Source organism: Hipposideros armiger, unplaced genomic scaffold (genome assembly GCF_001890085.2).
Source record: "Hipposideros armiger isolate ML-2016 unplaced genomic scaffold, ASM189008v1 scaffold_313, whole genome shotgun sequence".
NCBI lineage: Eukaryota > Metazoa > Chordata > Mammalia > Chiroptera > Hipposideridae > Hipposideros > Hipposideros armiger.
The window spans coordinates 1,775,380-1,783,258 of NW_017731663.1; the positions used below are offsets into that span (position 1 = coordinate 1,775,380).

The following is a 7,879-nucleotide window of genomic DNA, read 5'->3' on the forward strand; positions in this document are numbered from 1 at the left end:
TTTTCCCATCCCCCAATTCCCCAATAAAAATCTTAAAAAAACAACAAAAAACAGTAAAGTGATCTGTTAGTCCTAACACCATACCAGACTTAAAAAAAAAAAAATACAGCTATTCAGCTGAATTTCATACATAGCAAATGTATATGCAAAGGTAAATGCTTATCCCAATAAGATAATTGCCTGTAAGTACTGTAATTTTTCACCTTTAAAAAGTTTCTTTGATCTTTTCATAATTAATGCTACTTCTAATTTTATCTAATAAAACACCAACATAAAGCAAAGGTCAAAGGTCAAAGCAACTTCAAGTAGATGGAATCTTAATTTCCTGTCTATTTTTACATTATAATTACTGACCTTCTGACTTAATATTAATAGCTCATCATAAAGGGCATTTTAACAAGCAGAAAGAAAAGGGTGCGCTCTCTGGTTACCTCACTGAATATCTGACATACATGGACAGCTATTCTGGGCCTACAGTCTACAGGAGAACATTCAAAGTATACGATAAAAAAAATTTAAAAAAAATTTATAACCATTCAAAAATTTACAATAGCTGAAATCTGAACTTTGTTTTGCAATGCAGAATGATGAATTTACAGTCTTTAATAACTGTTCTTTGATAGTGTTAGTTAAAATCCCTAAAAGATGAACATTATTTGGTCTGCAAAAAAACTACTATTCTAGGGATGAAATACACAGTGGTGTGTGAAATAATTAAGATATTTTAATAAGATAGTTTTAGCTAATGTATTTCACTTATAGTCTACAGTAAGTCCTTATTTAACAAGGTTGATAGGTTCTGCAACTTTAAGTGAAAGGATGTATAATGAAACCAGTTTACCATAGGCTAATTGATACATACAAGAGTTAGGTTCCTAAGGCGGCATCTCATCAATGTTACAACGAAATGGCACTGAAAGAAATGTTATTCCAGGAGCTGCTGTATATCAATACTTGTTTATTACAACAGACTTTTCCTTGGTTTTCCATTTTTTTGTCCTTCCTGCATTCTATCCTTTCAATTGTGCCAGATCCTGCAACTAACATTTAAAACTTCAACTCCTATGCTTTGAATAATTTTTTAAAACAGCTATATTATTGAGCATATAATATGTGCCAGGCTAAGTGCTTTATAATGGATACTCTCATTTAATTCTCACAGTAATACTATGGGGAAAGTTCTCTCATTATCTCCATTTTACAGAGAGGCAACTGAATCTTAAGAGAGATGAACTTTTACCCAAAGGCAGGCAAGCAGGAAACCAATGGAAGAAATGAGATTCTAAATCAAGCAGTCCAAGTACAGAGCCAATTTTTAATTATGGCAATATACTGCCTAGAATATAAGGTCCTTCACAATTTGCATTTATTTTATTTATCATGTTTCCATATTCCTCAACTCTAGGCCAAGTGAAGTCTCATCTTTTGCCATATAAACAAGTCATTCTTTTTTTTTTTAATTAATTTTTTTTTATTGTTAGTTTCAGGTGTACAGAACAATGCAATAGTTACCCTTTTCACCCTCACCAGGTAACAACCCCCCTCCCCCCATCTATTGCCCTCCCACCCCCCGATATCATGCTTATCTATTACAATTCCATTGAATCCGTTCCCGCTCTCTACTCCATGTCCCGAGACTATATGTATATATATAATTATAGTTGTCATACAGTATTATTCAACATCAGTTTCAGAAATACAATGTGGTGATCAGGCCTCTACATCGACTATGAAGTGGACTCCCCAAAAGGACATTCTTTAAGTCCCTCAATTTCTAGGTAGAGGGAAAACATTTTCCTTGGTCAGGAGTCTCCCCCTACCATCATCTTCTCATATCAAACTCCTGGCTACTATTCAAAACCCAAATGCCTTCTTTGAATATCCTCAAGTAGAGGTAGCTGCCCTATGTTCTAGGTGCCCACAGAACAATTTTATTTTGAATTATTTATTTGTTTATACAACTATTACCCCTTCTTAAACAAGCTTTTTAGAGAGCAAAATCCATGCTCTCCTCATCTTTGTATCCAGAGGCACTGTCCTGACACAATACACAAAGCTAGAAAATGAATTAACTAACAGGTGCCCTGTGGGCCTGACCAAGTTTTCTGACCAAGTTAGCAGAGGAGGGATCTTATTAGTTTTCATATGAAACTGTATTAACTTTCAACTGTTTGCTTTCTAGCTCTAAACACTTGCAATAATTTTAGTAACAAGAAAGGGAATAGGTTTATGTCATAGAGATGAAGGGCAGGCAAGCAGAGTTGCCGAGTGCTTTTTGTGAGTTGACTGATATTATAAGCAATCTCTATGTTACAGTGATACGAAAAATGTAAAATATTTTTATGAGCTTAAGTCCTATTTCTAATATTATTCCATCAGCGATAACCTCAGGTGCCTTAGGCTTCTATCCTACAAACTAGAAGTACAGCAAAAAAAATTTGGAGCTGGAAAATTTCTATCACAAAGAAAATATATTTAGAAATTATTGGGATAATTAACATAAGTTCTTAAAGGAAAACAAAGTTTTAATTTTTTTTTCTTAAATGATACCTCTCTATATGTATGCATCAAATTTGGATGCTAAATTACCCAGGCATACAAAAGATTTTATTTTGCATAAATAAAGAGCATAGGGTCTTATTTCTGTATTATCAAGCTATCCTAGCATGCATTATAAAATTTTCATAAAAATAAGCTACCATCCATTAAAAAGTATAGATAACTTTTGGGATTCTTACAACCATGTGATATTAGATTCATACCTGCTTATGTGCTCCCAAAAGTAGGCAAAATTTGAAAGCAAGGAATTAGAGGTCTCTCCCTGGTAATATGGCTAAGCCTCTACAGACATAATACTTCAATGAAAACATTTGAATTGTTTCTTTACATTTCATTTTCCCTAAGAAAAAGGACTGAATTCCACAAAACAATCACATAACAAGGCTTCATAAATAAAATTACATTTAACTAAACACTGCTGTTACCTAGAATTTTAAGAGAGGCAAATTAAGTATTTAACTAAAATAGCAAAGTGAAAAGGCATAATCTTTCATTTTGAAAAAAAGAGAGTAGAAACTGAAGAAGTGTCAGAAAATTAAAAAAAAAGATATGGTTTACTTACTAACATATATGAAAGCAACATGAGAACCCAATATATTATAAAGACATCCTAATTAAAAAGACATCTTATTAGCCACCTTTTTCCCTAAACCATCTAATCAACCACTCTAGTGCACATTACATCATGACCCAGCGAAATGCAACATGAGCAAACTCCAAAATAGCTCTGCTAAAAGGTTATATGACTAAGAATTATTCCCACACTCTCAAGTAAAACACTTCTGATTCACTTTTATTTATATTTTTAGTATTTTCATATCACCATATGACAATATAAGAAGTAAATGTTTACATTAAAACTGATGATGCTTAAGATTAGAATCATGGCTAAAAGAAATATAAGTATGACAAGAATTGGTCCTTGATTTTTCATGACAATTCTAGTTTCATTTCTGTTCTTTTCTCTTCATTGATTCATTCATTCACTCACTCACTCATTCATCAATGATTTATTAGATCCCTTCTATATGCCAGACCTCGTGCAAGCAATCAGTAATACAGATGAAAAAGTAAAGGTCCATTCTCAAGGTGGTGACTTCCAGGCCAGGAGTACATTCGTAAGGTGGTACTAGAAAATGCATCATGATTTTTGGTTAGGAAAATATGATTACCTAAAAGATTAATTTCAGGAGTTATTTTGGCCTTATTTTTTTCCAGTGTGCTCTCTTTATAAAATGCCTGTACACTTCCAATAGTTACAAAACCAAAACAAACAAACAAAAAACCTCTTGCTGGGCCCGAATGAGTGGCACATTGGTTAAGAGCTGCATTGGGACACCAGCTCTGAGCAGTAGGACCCCGTTTTGGATCCCACATGAGGGCCAGTGACACTGCCCTCTACAGCTAAGATGCTGAACAACAGCTCAACCTGGAGCTGGGCTGCAGTGAGTCTCTGGAGATGGAATAGGCTGCAGCCCCTGATGCAGTGGACTGCCATAAGCTACCCTGTGTGGCCAGCAGCAGGTGTGAGCTGCCAAGAACCATTGAGAGCAGCCATCCAGAGGCCGGCGACTGATCTGCATCATCCGGGAAGAGCACAATGATAATACCAACATGGGCCAGTGAAGGAACTTCCTCCACAACTAAACTGAAGAACAAAAGAACAACAACTTTTCTGTTCCCCTTTCCCGATTCCCCAGCACTGTTCCCCTTTTCCAATTCCCCCAATAAAATCTTTAAAAAAACAAAACAAAAAATCAAAAAACCTCTTGCTGAAAGGGCCAAATAACCTCAAACACAGAAATATGTTCAGGCAACAGAGTTTTAAATACTTTTTATATTTTGTACCAAATATAATTTTACCTAGTTTTCTACAAAGTTCTCATTTTTTAAAAAAGGCAATCACGGGCCGGCCGAGTGGCGCGATGGTTAAGAACTGGCTTGGGATGCCAGAGGGCCCCGGTTCGGATCCCACATATGAGGGCCAGTGACACTGCCCTCTGCAGCTAAGATGGTGAACGGCAGCTCAACCTGGAGCTGGGCTGCTGTGAGTTGCCGGGGAAGGCGGTACCGCTGCAGCCCCTGTGGCAGTGGGTTGCTATGGGCTACCTGTATGGAGCCAGCAGCCAGCGTGAGCAGCTAACAGCCGCAGTGAGTGGCCGTCCATAAGCCGGCGACTGATCTGCCTCGTCTGGGAAAAGCACAATGATAGTGCCAACTTGGGCCAATGAAGCAACGTCCTCCACAACTAGACTGAAGAACAAAAAATGACAGCAACTTGTCTGTTCCCCTTCCTCCATTCCCCAGCACTATTCCCATCCCCCCAATTCCCAAATAAAAACCTTAAAAAAAAAAAGGCAATCACATTTCAAGGAAATTCAGTTTCAAATATGTGCAGCAAATAAAACAAGTTCTATGGAAAACATCAAGTGACACCTGAAAACTCTTTGTTTCACTGGAATAGATTTTATCATAGTTATGGAATGCATGAACTGTAGTTATTAAACCTGATATTTTTCAGGCATCCATTTTCTCCTATCATACTTACTAAGAATGGAAGCACAACACAAACTTCTTGGTACAAGTAAAACTTGCTGAATTGAAAGCTAATGGGCATAGCAGAACAAACTGGAAAACACTCCTTCATATCAAAAAAAAATTATCATATTCAAGCAAGGTTGAACAAAAAGATACAGAAGAAATACAAAATGAAAAAGAGATACAAAAAGAAAAAAGAAACCAAGATAACAAAAAAACATTTTGACTCTAAAATTAAGGATGTCCATGAAAAGAACATATTAGTCTGATCTAGCCACCAAAAAAGAACCAGGTGTGCAGGGTTTTTTAAAAAAATAATTCTATAAATAACTGTGATATTATCTTTAATCAACTCAATTATAAGCATTGTGATTTATTATAGGTCTGTAAGATCATCCTGAGTGATTTCTGACACCAGGAATCACAAATAAAAGAATTTTTAAAATGCCTTGTCAAGCTCCTACATGATTTTTTTACAACACCTTGTATAGAAGAAACAGGTCAGGTTTGTCACTTGTTCCAACAGGGAGGTGCTCAAAAGTTTAGAAAGTGTAACAGGATAATCTCTCTATAAAGTTGAATATTCACCAGGAATACAATTCAGAGAATGAGTCACATAACAAAACATTGTTCTGATATGAGCTTCATTCTTAGAAAAATTTGGTGCGAAATCTATTTTATATAGAGTAAGGATACTATTTTAAAGTCCAAACTACAACAGAATAATCATGAGGAATAATGATTACACACATTATATATCTACGTATATTTATATCTCATCTCTCCTCACAATTATGTATAATTATATCAATATATCATTCTTCCTCCTCATGATTATTCTAATTGTTTTCACTTAGACTTTATATATATTCAATTATTTTAGGCTTTACAATAGTCTCTCTCTATGTATACACACACGGTATAACTGCAGTTATAGACTATAAACAGTATATACGAAGTCTCAAAATCTTAAAAAATACTTTAATTCCTCACACACTTATTAAATCATATACAAACTAATAAATTAATTTAATATTAAAAACTATCTTATTTCCTATTTGAAATTTTAACTAATAAACTTCAAAGGTTTCCCTTTCCTGTTAATGTTCACTTGAATATTCAAATGACTATTATTCATATAAATATTTATTAATTTTTCACCATGCCCAATCAAACAGTAATTATTTTAATATACCAACTAGAATGTATTTGACCTAAGTCTTCAAGGTTTCTGCCTTTTAATCAAATTACAATTATACTCTAACATCATGAGTTAATTTTTTTTGTTTTTCTAAACATTTGAATAGACTTTCTCCTCTGGTTCAGCCATTAGCAGAGCATTTTCTTTTCCAAGATTATTAAATTCATTTCTAACACTCTTTGAGTGTTTTTTTTTCTTTTTAATTAAAAATGCAGGAAAACTAAAAAAACAGCACAAAGATACTCTGCATGTAATATGCCACCATAATTATATTCCCTTCACACATCACCTAAGTATCTATACTTCCAAAACATAGATTTACTGTTTATATATAACATTTTAAATTTCCACACTGCATTCACAGTATTAACAGCCTCATAAAATAGAACAATTTCCCTAAAAGTTGAATATTCAATTATTTTTGCTCTCATACATAATGCTATAATGAACATGTTTCTACTGAAATATAACCTTAAATCTCTAAGAATTGCAACATTAAAAGAAGACTATACAGTCTCTTGCTATGAAGTACCAAATAATGTTTTTCAAAAAGGTCATAATTTACAGAGCTACCTGAAACCAACAATTTTTACCTACTGGTAAAAATCACTGCTATTTTTAATGGCACTGGATATTATAAAAATTAATAAACAAAAGCCACATTTAAAATGAAGTTGGGAGGCTAGACTAGAGAACCCCTATTGTATGTGACTTTTAATGCATATTACAGACCTTAACAGGAAGAAACATACCTTGCATCTCTAACAGGAACTGATTTTTTATCCCAGGAAGTGATACTTGACAGACTACCTCAGCACGAGGAAGAAAAGATTCCTCCTTTCCCAGTAACAGTTCAGTCAATGGGAGACTACCATAACGCAGCCAATGAAAAGTCACTATACTTCAAACTTTCAGTTCCCTCCAATAGACACTAGGCTTACAAAAGACCCGCTCACTACAGAAAAAAGCACTCCTCTCCTTTGTTTCTCTGGATTTGGGCGTGGTTCTCAATTAGACAAATGCCCCAAATTGCAATTCTTTGTTGTTCCTGAATGAGCCAATTTTGCTAGAGAAATGTCTGGTTGTCTATTTGATTAATAGTAGAAGAGCAGTTTTGTTACATTAATAATGTTTATCAATGTAAAATGGTATCTCAAAATTGCTTAAAGATACATTTCCATGATTACAAAGGAACGCAAACAATTTTCTGTATTTTATTTACTATCTCCTTGTGAAATTATGTTTATATCTTTTCTCCATTCTTCTATTCAGGGGGTATATTTTCTCATAAATCTGAATGATATATTCATATACTATATAAGGTGCAATTCATCATATCCCCCCCAAAATGTATTTCACAAGCCTGTGGTACCTTTCCTTTACATTTGTTATTTTCATTACAGAAATTATCAATATATATTTGAGACCACATCTTCCTTTAAAAAAAAAAAATGGGGTAGGCCGAGTGGCTCAGTTGGTTAAGAGCTCGCGCAAGAGTTTGAGCTCTGGGGCCGGCCGAGTGGCGCGATGGTTAAGAACTCGCTTGGGATGCCAGAGGGCCCCGGTTCGGATCCCACATAT

General features: G+C 34.6%; 1 protein-coding gene across 2 annotated transcripts in view; it reads right to left on the minus strand.

Annotated features, from left to right (window-relative positions):
• The window catches only part of ARHGAP32 (Rho GTPase activating protein 32), a 135,185-nt gene that overhangs the window by 26,339 nt on the left and 100,967 nt on the right, over positions 1–7,879 (minus strand). The window lies entirely within an intron of this gene.